Source organism: Giraffa tippelskirchi, chromosome 2, assembly GCF_054371585.1.
Source record: "Giraffa tippelskirchi isolate mGirTip1 chromosome 2, T2T-mGirTip1v1.2.pri, whole genome shotgun sequence".
NCBI lineage: Eukaryota > Metazoa > Chordata > Mammalia > Artiodactyla > Giraffidae > Giraffa > Giraffa tippelskirchi.
Genome location: NC_137276.1, coordinates 20,264,503 through 20,276,863, shown reverse-complemented (window position 1 = coordinate 20,276,863; position 12,361 = coordinate 20,264,503). Strand labels below are relative to the sequence as shown.

At 43.9% G+C, this 12,361-nt stretch overlaps 1 protein-coding gene and 2 long non-coding RNA genes across 14 annotated transcripts in view; all 3 read left to right on the top strand.

The window, feature by feature from the left end:
• Window positions 1–12,361, top strand: part of RBM20 (RNA binding motif protein 20) — a 199,105-nt gene that overhangs the window by 27,482 nt on the left and 159,262 nt on the right. The gene's annotated exons all lie outside the window — the stretch shown is intronic.
• Window positions 864–2,037, top strand: LOC145526175 (uncharacterized). The gene is made up of 2 exons (XR_014068729.1): window positions 864–1,141; window positions 1,301–2,037. It is a non-coding gene; the product is annotated as an uncharacterized LOC145526175 (long non-coding RNA).
• LOC145526171 (uncharacterized) lies at window positions 6,087–11,716 on the top strand. The gene is made up of 2 exons (XR_014068728.1): window positions 6,087–10,438; window positions 11,430–11,716. It is a non-coding gene; the product is annotated as an uncharacterized LOC145526171 (long non-coding RNA).

Below are 12,361 nucleotides of genomic sequence, written 5' to 3'. Positions count from 1 at the left end.
GTTTTTCCCACTCTTAATACTATAGTAATGGATATCTTCATGCCTGGAGCTTTGGAATATTTCCCAGGAATGGGATTATTAGGTCAAAGGGTATGAATATTTTTATTGCTCTTGATATATCTTGCCATATTGCTTTACGATAAAGTTACACCAGTTTGCAAAGTTAGCAGTTCCTTAGGAGGGCATGAATTGCACTGTGAAACTCGTGATTTTCATGAGTGGATAGGAGGACCTTTGCCTGTGTTGAATCCCAGCTTTGCCAATTGCCACTTACCAACTGTGTGTCCTTGCCCAGGTCATTTAACCTCTCTGTGCCTCAGTTACATCCTTTCTATAACCATGTATGGGGATAACCATAGTACCTACCTCCAGGGGCTATTATTAGGAATAAGTTAATATTTGTATAGTGCCTAGAAGAGAGTATGCAAGTATTACACACTGTGTGTTTGTAAAACATAACTCTCTAGTTCAAGATTTTAAAAAAATTAATAGAAATAAAGTGACATTTCATTTTAGAAATAGTGACAGAAATGCTGTTAATGAACACGTAAAAATAGAAAAAAACCAAAGTGTCACTTTATTTCTATTAATTTTTTAAAATCTTGAAGTAGAGCGAGGTGTTAACAGTATTTCTAAGTAACATCCCGGTTTAAAAATCTCGTTTTTGGAAAAAGGTAGATTTTATAATGTTAATTTACAGAACAGATCCATTCTGGTGGGACTATTCACATTATTTAGGAGCCGTTAACTTTTAAAACTGGAGCGCCTGTCTACCCTTTGGTTCGTGTCTGAAGGTCAGATGTCAGCCAGCCGAGGTGGGAGGTGCTGAGACTGACAGCCACCCATCTCCGAGGAATTGGAATAATTAAACGCGGCCTCTCTGCTCTCCTCCCGACTCGCTACGGGTGGGGTGGGGATAGGCAAATACGTGGGTACTTTTAGGCCTGTATTAAGGGATCTTCTTCCTCTCCTGTTGAATGGATGGCTGTTAATGTAGAATCTGGGTTTGCGGGTCCGAGATAATTTTCACCTGGGAGCATGCACGGGATCCTCCTTGCGGCTCCCGCGTGTCTTGGCGCACGTGGAGCGGGTCCTTCCGTGCCGGGTGGCGATGCCCGGCAGTCTGCCGGCGCGGGCGGTGGTGAGGTTTCAGCTCGCGTCGGGCGGCTGGGGTTGGAGGGCGGGAGAGGTGGCAGCACTTGTCACTTTATGGCTCGATCAGCTTTCCTCTTTTTAATCCTGGTTGTTTCTGCTGAGCTCTCCGAATAATTCGATCCTTGTGTGTGCTTAAAAACTCTAGAAGCCTGAGAAATCTCCGCGAGCCGGTCGAAGAGAAGGCTGCCCGTGCGCCGTGTGTCAACTGCGCCGGGGCCCTGCGTCCTCGCTCGGTCAAGACCGCTTCTCCCTGCTGGGCGGCCGCTGGCTCTCGGACTCGTCGAACTTTCGGGGGTCGTCGGTCGGAAGCCTCTGGGGCCGGTGCGCTGGGCCCCGGGAGGTGTGCGCGCACGCCGGCCCGCTTCGCCTGCGCCCTCGAAGCTGCTCGGTCCGCAACTTCTGCCGTCTGCGTGGAAACCTTCCCCGGCCTGGGAGGGCACAGCGGCCCGGAGAGAGGATCTTTCTTCTTGGGTTGAGAACGCAGCTTCTTTCTTTTGGGGTGCTAGTGTCCCCATCATGCTGGAATGTACCATGGAGTTGAACCTTATCTATTTTTCAAATAGGGCTTAAAACGTACTTAATACAGGACAGTAGAAAAGTTGGAAAAAAAATTGACATGGGCCCATTTTCCAAAATCAGCGGCTGTTTGGGATAGTCCCTTTGCCTTCCTCTTCTATCCATAAATTAGATTTTTTCCTTTTTCCTGCTTTTAATTGTACTATAATGTTGAAGTTTGAAGTTTGCTTTTTTCATTTAACATTATCTTACAAACATACATACTGGCTGCATAACAGCCCTTCCTCCGTTGGATGTTTACACGGTTGGGGTTTGCTTGTTCTTTAAAAAAATAATAATTCTGTGATAAACACCTTTTTGCCTAAAGCTTTCTTTGTAATTGGTAGTCTCATTATTGTAATTTTTTGGAGCAAATTGTGGGGCTATTTTTAAGTCTGTCTCTTCGTGTGTATGTGTGTGTGTGTATTTCAAGTGGCTTTCCAAAAAGTTTGTACCAGTTTTCACTTCTGCTGGCTATGTCTGAACTTGTGTTTTATGCCAGCCTTGCCAGCACTGGGTATTATGAAAATCCTCATCAGACACTGAGGCTAAGGCCACAGACACAGAGCATTAGGAAGTACTGACTGTGGAAGCCTGCCTTCTGTAACCCACTTATTTCCAACTCCCTGCATTTTAAAGACATCAGCCTATGAGGTTTAGTTCTGTATCAGGGATTGAGGTGGGTTCTAGAAGTTTTCCTAGGATTGATGTGTTTAAGATAGAGTGCTATCTGAAATTATCATGGCTTGGCAAGTAACGGAGGAGCTAGAGTTACATATAAAGGGAATATCATTTTCTATGTATGACACACCTTTTGGGGATTGGCTTCCATTTTGAGCAGAATGAGCCCACAGCGGAGAGGCTTTCCGTCTGCAGTTTGAGGTTGTGTCTTGCTGGGGCGAGGGCTGAATCTGACATTGCTAGGTACACTTCCCCCTCACCAGCCCCAGAGGTTATGCTGCAGTTTCTCCTTGAGTTTGTTGCCTGGAGAGAGAGGGTCTCTCTTCCAGGATATCAGGTGGGTGGGAAGAAATGCAGAAATCACTTATAACCATTAGTCTGCTAATGTATTAGAAGTGTTGTCGACCAGGGTTCTTGGCCTTTCTTGAAAGTGAAAGTTAGTTGCACAATTGTGTCTGACTCTTTGCGATCTCATGGCCTGTAGCTCACCAGGCTCCTCTGTCCCTGTAATTCACCAGGCAAGAGTACCGGAGTGGGTTGCCATTCCCTTCTCCAGGGTATCTTCCCGATCCAGAGATTGAACCTGGGTCTCCTGCATTGCAGGCAGATTCTTTACCAACTGAGCTACTTAACCAACAGAAATTGATAAAGAGGCCAGATAAGAAATTCAGGCAAGGCTTTATTGGGGCCCTAATTGCAGCAGGAGGGGGCAGAAAAAAGCAACCAGTTCCCTTGATGGCTCTCTGAGCAGGGCAGGCTCCTTCCTTATATAATGATAAGGTAGGAATCAGGTGGAGGGGTGGCTTAGGTGGTTTGCCCACTGTTTTGGTTGTGGTGCATGCAGGGTGCATGCACAGTATTCTGCTTTTGCTCTAAATACCTCAGAAGTGGCACTTGGGTTTTTTTGGTGGGGAGGTTTCATTTTTTTGTTCATAAACTTGCTCCAACTGTGCATGCACACAGTCCCATATTGTTTCTTTGTATTTTGTTTGTCCAGGTGAAGGCACTGCAGCCAAGGATCCCAGGTCCCAGACTGTCTCAGAAGGGCTGTTTTAATAAGTGAACTATGTATGATGGTATTCATGTTTGACTTGTTCATGGTCAATACTTATTTTCTGTAAAATCCATTAGAAAATGGATTTTAACTGTATCACCAGTTCACATATTCTGTGCTTGGCTCTCGTGTTCCTGGGGCTTTGCTTACAACCCTGGTTTCTTAAATCCCTACTGCTTTCGAGTTAGAGCAGGGCTTCAATGTCCTGAAGTTTAAACACGTTCTGAGTATCTTCTTAGAATTATTCTCAACTCGCAGCGCATGTCCAGATGATGGACAGACTTGAATTATGTAACCTGTAGCTGGACATTTGTGCCATGACTACACAAGCTCAATAATGTCAATAAAAGCTCAAGTCTTTGTGGCTCACAAGATTAATAGTTTTGAAGCTTTTAGATTGCGTAAAGGAAGCCAGCATATTAAGCTGACAGCAAGTGCAGGCATTAAAATTGATACAGCTTAAGGCTTTAAGATCAAAAATTAATGAATAAGGTTAGATAGGATGGTGGGTATAGGTTTGAGAGGAGCCCAAGGTCAGGAAGAGAGGCTGATCCTTGAAATGCCTATCATCGTCATCAATAGTGTAGTGTTAGCAGCTAGCCTTTGTTTTGTGCTTGCTATATGGTTCTCAGGATTTTACATGTGTTATCTTATTTAATCCTTGAATAGTCTTATGAAGCAATCACTAATATGTCTACTTGACAGCAAAGTGAGATGTAGAGAAGTTAAGTAACTTCCAGCTGGGGTTGGATAGAGGTGGGGTTCAGATGGATTGAATCAGGCAGCCTGGTTTCAGTCTGTGTTTTCACCATAATATATTATGGCCTTTTAGTAGTAGTTGAGAGCACTTGATAAGATTAACAAGATCTCCCCCCTGCCACCGGCCCCCGTTCCCCACATCCTCCCTTGGGTTTTGGAGGAGATCAGCATTTCAAGTCAGACAGACCTGGGCTCACATTCTGGCTTTACTGCTTATTAACTGTAACCTTAAAAGTTATTTCTCTGATCCTGGATTTCATCATTTATGAAGAAAGGATAATAATAATGCTTGCTTCAGGGTTATTGGGAGGGTTAAATGAGATAATGTATGTAAAATCATCTAGCAGAATACCCAGCAGGGAGTTAGCATGCAGAAAATGATAGCTACTATGGTTCTGAGATATATCTCTGTAAAGAAGCCTCTGAGAAGAAGGAATAAGGATAAGACGTGATTCAAGTAGAATTTATTTGGTGTCATTTGCAATAATAATTAGCCAACACAGATACCAGATGCTGGATTCCTTCTGCCAGGATGTTCCAGGAATGGACTATAAATTCCAGATGTGGTTCTGCATTGTTCCATGAACTGACTGCATTTCCCTTTGTCCTCTGAAACTTGGAGGGTAAAACCAGGACATTGCCATTGTACTGAAATTTGGCACAGAGTCTGGTGCCAATTGCGCATTCCATGGGCTGAAATTGGGATCTGCTGAAGTTACGAGTGTCCTTCCTCTGCTGTTTCCTGCTTCCTGATGGTGCTTGACCGCAGATAATTGGCCTGCCTCTTAGAAAGAACCATAAATATTTGAAAGTTTTGAAAGCATTTGAAAGCAATTAAATTTGGAAGCATATTTAATTGTCTGTAAAGTTAAATGATGCATGGAATAATTATAACTAAGACAGAGACATTTGAACAAAATATTTAAAAGGAAAAAAAAAACAGTAGGAGAAAAGCCATGGGCTAAGATGAAACACTGTTTAGAAACATGACTCTCAGAACTGGTAGAGAAACAGTACTCAGTGCTTCTCCTGTTTGAGTCCCTGCACATTTCAAACTGTCCTCATGGTAGTTTTCCTCTGTGATATTCTGAGGCTGTAGTTTTTCTTAGCATTACTTCCTCTGAGAATTTCAAAAGCCACAATGTAAGGGACTACACAAAAAGAACAGTTTCTAGTTTTTTTCTGATTTTCATGCTCCTTGGTTGTGACACATCTATTTGTTTCTTGTTTCTGTGCCCTTGGTATAATGCACCTTGGTGTCTTTGAAACTACCTAACATTCTTTATTGCTCTTAATCCACTATTGGTTTTGAAATTTGGGAATGCAAGAAGGTATAAAGGGAAATGCTAAAAAATATGTTGTTGTTCAGTTGCTAAGTCGTGTCCACCTCTTTGCGACCCCATGGACTGCAGTGCCAAAAATATGTAGTGTTTCTGAAAATGTAAAATTTATTAAAATTTATACAAATTTTAGAAAAAATTTATTAAAATTCTACAGAAAGTTTATTTCTGTAGAAACAAATTTCTAAAAATTTATAGAAAAATAAATGTCTAAAAATTTCTAGACACTTTATTAAAAATTCTGCAGATTCGCTTTAGAATTTTTACATTTTCAAATATGGCTGGAGTCAGATTGTTATCTGCTAGATCTATTTGGTACTAATGGGTATTTTGGAAAAATTGCAGTGTTGCCCAGTTTTTCATATTCCAGTTTTCCTGATTGGTGCATTTTAAAATGGGGGACTGAAATGGTTGGTTATTTTGATGAACATATATCTCACATTGCATGTCTTTATGTGATGAATGACCATTGAAAGGTAATGATGTCAACCTGGTTGGTAAAATAATGGTTTTCTGAACTGTTTTGCTTTAAGAAAAGCGGGTTCACATTCTTCAGAGGCTGGTGCTTCCCAGCCTAACACATGGGACACTTCATTCAACTAGGAGAAGTATATATCAAACACCTACTAATGCTAGGTGCTGTCATGGGTGTGAAGTGATGAACAGAACAGGTGTGGGCCTTATGGGTGGAAATTACAGTTTAATGAAGAAAACAGATAGAAACAAAAAAATACAGATAACTATAAAAGCATAAATTGAGATAAGTAATATGAAGGAAGATAAAGGAGTTCTTTCTACCCAAAGTGGGAAAATAGAGCTAGGGGAACTAACACTAAAAAGTCTATTCGTATAACAAAAGTGTCTATAAAAGCCTAAACAAAGAGCAAAGGTTAAGGATGATTATGCAAAAGATGTGATGTCAAGGTGTTCAAATATATCAAGTTGCCATTACTTGGCCATGAAGGGGTCACTAATGAATTCAAGACACATTTGAGCCATGCTGAGATCATAAGCAATGAATTGTCTCATAATTTGGTTCATTTTACTTAAAACAGCCTTGTACTTACTGCAGTCTCACTGGAGAATGGACCCCCTGAGTCAGGGCCACCATGGCAAATGTCTGATTGGGTGACTCCCACTCATTGTTTATTTCTGGTGCAATTTTGTTCCAGAAAGCACACTTGAACATGTAAGGCCAGGGGGATGTGGGGTCTACTTTGCGTTTTTCTGTACCTCCTTTATTCAAGGAGGTTGGCTTCACTGAGACTAGAAGAGTTGATAAAGGGGTTGAGCTTGATGGCCTTAAAGGGTTTTCCTAGGTCCAAATTTTATCTTAGAAGAAATGGGCAGTAGGAGAATGTTCAGGGAGAATCACTTTATGCTTAATAAAGACGTGACGTTTTCATGGTGCGGTGCAGCAGAGGGAGCTCTGGACCAGAAGTCTAAAAGTTCCAGGCTCAACAATACCATGGACTCCTGAAATGACTTAATTTGTGCTCATTCAGGCCCAGAGCACAAATGAGCTCGTGCTTGGCTGCAACCCACATTCAGAGACGGGAGGGCTCCACAGTGGGTAGGCTTGCAGGCTGTGGGTCCAAATCCGGAAAGCTGTGCTAAGTAGCTGTGTGGACTTGGGCAAAAAACTTGGCCTTCTTGAGCCTTGGTTTTCACGTCAATGAAATGGAGCCTCCATTTCTCATCTATAAACACTCCTCTCTTCCTTATGAAGGTTCTTCCTGATAAATGTCCATCATGCTAACATTTTTCTTATTAAAGTTTAAAATGGCTTCAGTTATTGCAGTTTTCCAGTTGGGCACATCACATAACCTGCTGTGTCTTGGTGTCCTGCCTGCAGTCCTCATGGGATTGTTTGGAAAGTCAAATGTGATTAAGTGGACGTGCTTTGTGAGTGCTTAGATCCTCCCCAAGGTGCAGGTGGTAGGACTGGGCAGGTAAAAGAGATAGGCTGGAGGTCTGTCCGTCTGCAGAGTAGCTGTTTTGCGAGAGAGGGCTTGGCTGAGGCTGGAAGGCAGGTCTGTTTCTCCTGCCCTGACGGACTGGGGCACATGCAGACACACTTCCCATCCAGACAGACGGACCGGCCCGCAGATGGCCACCGAGTCATTCACTTGGTGATTGTCATTCACAGCTCCTGCCGGCTCAGGCCAGAGGCAGTCGGAGGACATCTCCATCTCACTTTCATCTCCCCACTGACCCTGACCCCCAGCCTCTTCCTCTGAGGCTTCCAGAGAAGGGCATAGTAAGGCAGAGCTGTTTTTAAATGACGTTAAAAACAATCATATAGGCCAGTTAACAAGAATAAAATCCAGAAACTGGTGGCGGCATTGGAGCCGGGCACCTGTTGTCACGCAGGCTGGCCTGGGGGAGAGCAATTAGTTTGTTTGGCAAAACCACTGGAATGTTCCTGATGGGGGCGGAAGCTGGGGAGTGGGTGGTGGGTTTGCTCCCTGGGTGTGTTGCCTGCTTCGGAGCAGATGGGGCTGAAAGAATTTCCAGAGGGAGGAGGGACAGCCCCGCCCGGGGAGGGCCCGAAGGGCTGTTTTCCTGTCCAGATGGCCCATTCATAAAACGCCTCATCTTCCTTCTCCACATGGCACCGACCCGGCCTGGTTTTCCCCACCCTAGGGGTTCATTTCTCTCAAGGCGGGGAGGAGGAGCACTGTCAGCTGAAAAGGCGCCCGGAGCCCGGTTCTCCAGGCCCCACCGGGCGTTCTCAGTGGGCACAGGCACTCAGGAATGGATGGCTGGCCTTCGCGGGGCACGGGTTGGGCCGGGAACCATCATCTGCCAAGGGTGTCTGGCCAGCTCCGGGGCTGAGACACACGGTGCCCCAGCCCAGGCTCCAGGACTCTGTCCCAGGGTGCTTGTCACAGCGGCAGCTCACCTGGGGGCCAGGGCGCTTGGGGGCCACGTGATGGACTTGGCCCAGTTTGTCTGGACCCTCCCTTCCGCCCAGCTTCATCCCCTTACTCAGGGGCTGATCAGTAAGGTTGTGGGGGGAGACAGGTGGTCTTTGAGGGTCCTTGCAGGGACGAGCTGCACTGACATTTATCCTTGCCACTCCTCCTCTGTGTTCCCCCCCGACTCCCCACCCCTGCTCCCCTTAGCTTCTTTTTGCCACGTTTTTCTGGCAGTCTCAAACTGATTGTCTCTCTCTATTCTGGCATAATTATAGTGTGACTTGTTGAAACTCATGAAAACTCCTGACTCTGTGGCTTGTTTCTGCCCAGGGGTAGTTGCTTGATGGGAGAGAAGCAGAGGTCCTTAGCCTCAAGCTCCTTGCTAACCCCTCAGGGCTCAGCCCTTGAGTAAATGAAGAAGGGACATCTCTGATGAAGGCATTTCACTGCTGTGTCAGGGCTGCATGAGGAACTGGTGACAGGACTGGCTGTGCAACCCAGGGGCACGCTGTCTCCCCCTGCTGTCAGACCAGGGTCCTCGGCAGTGGGGTCTGCACCCAGCCTAACCCCCTTGACTCTTCCAAGACAGTCTTCCTGTCCACCTACTTGGTATAGCTCGTTAGAGCTGGTTATAGGCTCCGACAGATCTCATGGGAGAGATTTAGATGTCTTAGTTTATCCTTTTATTGAGTACTTTGTATTTAAGGACAGGAATCCCCAAGCTAGAATATATCTGTAAAGGCAGTATTGGTTGAAGCAGGAGTACTCTCTGCTAATCCTGTCTCCCTTCCGGCCACTGGCATGAAATACCAGTGACACTGGAATTATTTTCACAGTTGCCTTTAGGCCCCATAAAGACAAACTTTGGAAGGTGATGCTGGCTTCAAGACGGCTGCCGCCGCTCCCTCAGCCTCATAGCAGGCTGAGGAGGTCATCGCAGTTCTTTCTTAACTTTTTACTTTGAAATAATTTTAGACTTACAGAAAATCTGCAAAAATAGCAAGCAGCACAGAGAATTCCTGTATACTCTTCACCCAGCTTCCCCTTGTGTTGACTACTTACATAAGCATAGTCCCTTTATCAAAACCAAGAAAGGAATCTTGGTACAATATTTGAAACCAAATTGCAAAGTTTTTTTTTAATTTTAGCAGTTTTTCCACGGATGTTATTTTCTATTCCAGGATATTAAACAGGGTGGTCCCACATGGCATTTAATTGTGATGTCTCTGCTTGGATGGTATCATCGACTCAATGGACATGAGTTTGAGCAAACTCAGGGAGATTGTGAAGTACAGGGAATCCTGGCAAGCTGCAGTCCATGGGGTTGCAAAGAGTCGGACGTGACTGAGTGACTGAGCAACAAACTGTAGTCTACTCCAGTGTGTGACAATTCTTCACTCTTGCCTTGCCTTTCACTTTTGAGGTGTCCTTTTTAAAAAACAAGGATCAGCCAACGTTTTCTGTCAAGGGTCAAACAGTAAATATTTTAGACTTTGCAGGCTGTACGGTCTCTGTTGTAAATCCTCAGCTTTCTGGTTGTAACCCCAAAGCAGCCTTAGACACTATGAAAATGAATGAGTTCATCAACATAACTTCATTTATGAAAATAGGCAGAGGCCTAGGTTAGGCCCTCAGGTTGAAGTTTGGCAACCCCTGTTGTAGAAGGACTCTCTGTTTGAGTTCGTTGGATGGGTTCTCATGATCTGATTGAGGTTAGACATTTTTAGATGGAAATCCCACAGAAGGGTTGTGTCCATCTCAGTGACCTCTTAATCACTTGGTTAAGGTGGCATTAACTGTAAAGTTAACAGTTATCCCCGCGCCCCCCCCGCCCCCTTACTGTGTAATTAAAAATATCTCAAGGGCTTCCTTGGTGGTTCAGACGGTAAAGCGTCTGCTGCAATGAGGGAGACCCGGGTTCAATTCCTGGGTCGGGAAAGATCCCCTGGAGAAGGAAGTGGCAACCCACTCCAGTACTCTTGCCTGGAAAATCCCATGGACGGAGGAGCCTGGTAGGCTACAGTCCATGGGATCGCAAAGAGTCAGACACGACTGAGCAACTTCACATTCACTCAAGGCAGATACTCTAAGATTATGCAGATGTCCTGTTTCTCCTCAAACTTTCATCTGCTCACTTTAGCTTCCATCAGTGGATCTTGCATGTAACAGATATCTCTCTGGTGTTCTAATGGTGAATTTCTATTTTACTCATTTCTTCTACATTTATTAATTGGAATTCTGTGAAGAAAAGCTCTTCCTTTATCTCAGTGTGGACTCATAGCTATTTCTTCTATATTTTGGATTAGGATGATCATGATTTTTGAAGTAGTTGCAAGTGTGTCCTCTTTTGGATTTCGCTGGTCTCATCTAATTCTTGACCATCCTCTTGATTTCATAGTTGGCTTTATTCTACCTAACTTCCACTTTGTGGACATCTGGTGGCCCTAGACCTAATAGGTTTGCTTTCGTTAACTTGTCAGTGGCAGAGGCAGTTTTATTTTTCAGCCCCAAGTGCTGGCCAAATTTACATTCTGAGTGTACTGCACAGCTGGTTGAGTTGCACTGGGAATGTGAGCCTTGGGGCAATTGGTGCTGGTTGGGAGCTGGCAATAGGTTTTCATTAATCTTGTTGGGTGAAGGAGGAGTTTGGAGTATTTTCTGGTGCATTCTAGATCAGGTTTGAATTGTGAGTGTGGTCCAAGTTACTAGTTCTCCCTCCCTTCTGGCTCTTAAAGAACTTTCTTTTACTCTACTTGTTGGAAAACTTTAAGGGTGAAAAATCTGGCTTAGGAACAGAGTTTAAGGTAAATAGAGTTTCCTTGCTTTTGTATGCATGTTTCTAGATTAAAATAAAATGTCATCTTAAATGATTTTACCTCAATTAGGAAGCCCAAAGTGAAGTGAAAGTGTTAGTCGCTCAGTTATATCCAACTCTTTGTGACCTCGTGGACTGTAGCCTGCCAGGCTCCTCTGTCCATGGAATTCTCCAGGCAAAAATACTGGAGTGGGTAGCCATTTCCTTCTCTAGAGGACCTTCTCAGGAATCGAACCTGCATCTCCTGCATTGCAAGTGAATTCTTTGCTACTGAGCCACCAGGGAAGCCCTTAGAAAGTCAAACAGGTTTCCAAAAAACAGTCTGTCCAATTGTTCTACTTTGAAACACAAAATGAATATGTTGAGTCAGCTTTCTAAAATAGGAGAAACTTCTGTTTTTTGCTGTAAAAATCATTCCTTTAATAACTATACAAAAGATTAACTGAAGAGTGGTGGATGTGACTGTTCCATTTTTGTAGGTCCTTTAGGTGAGTTCAGAAAATGTTCTTTACTTAAGGCTCTGTGGTCAATGATGATGGAAAGAAGAGAGAAAAATCAAGGCACATCCTGTGACAAAGATTTTGAACTAATTAATTTTGAGGGGAAAAGTTACATCAGCTCAGCTTTTACAGAAATTTGTAGAAAAAATTTTCCTACAGTATCAGTTTAAAAAAAAACACACAGAAAGAAAAGAATTTCCATTTGCCCAAGATGTTACTGGAATGAAGAATAGGAAAGAAATTTGGGCACTTCTGATGTTGTCCTAGACAGAATTCAATAAAACATGGAACCTCAAAAACTGCAGCTTAAGTCCTACCTTCTTTGGCGTAAAAAGGTGTGTGTTCCATAGTCTTGGGGAAGTTCAGGTGGGTTCCCACTAGTGCTGAGAAAATGCATCCAAATCTCTGGCATGCCATTTCTCCATAAGTTGTTCATCTGATTGTAGGGTTGGATGAAAAGCCAAGATATTAATTTTTTAAACATTTATCAAAGGGAATCATAGACTTTGTCACCATATATTCTTATCAATGTCTATGAAGCAGCCTAGTAAAGTCATACGCATGAGTCAGATGTGGATCCC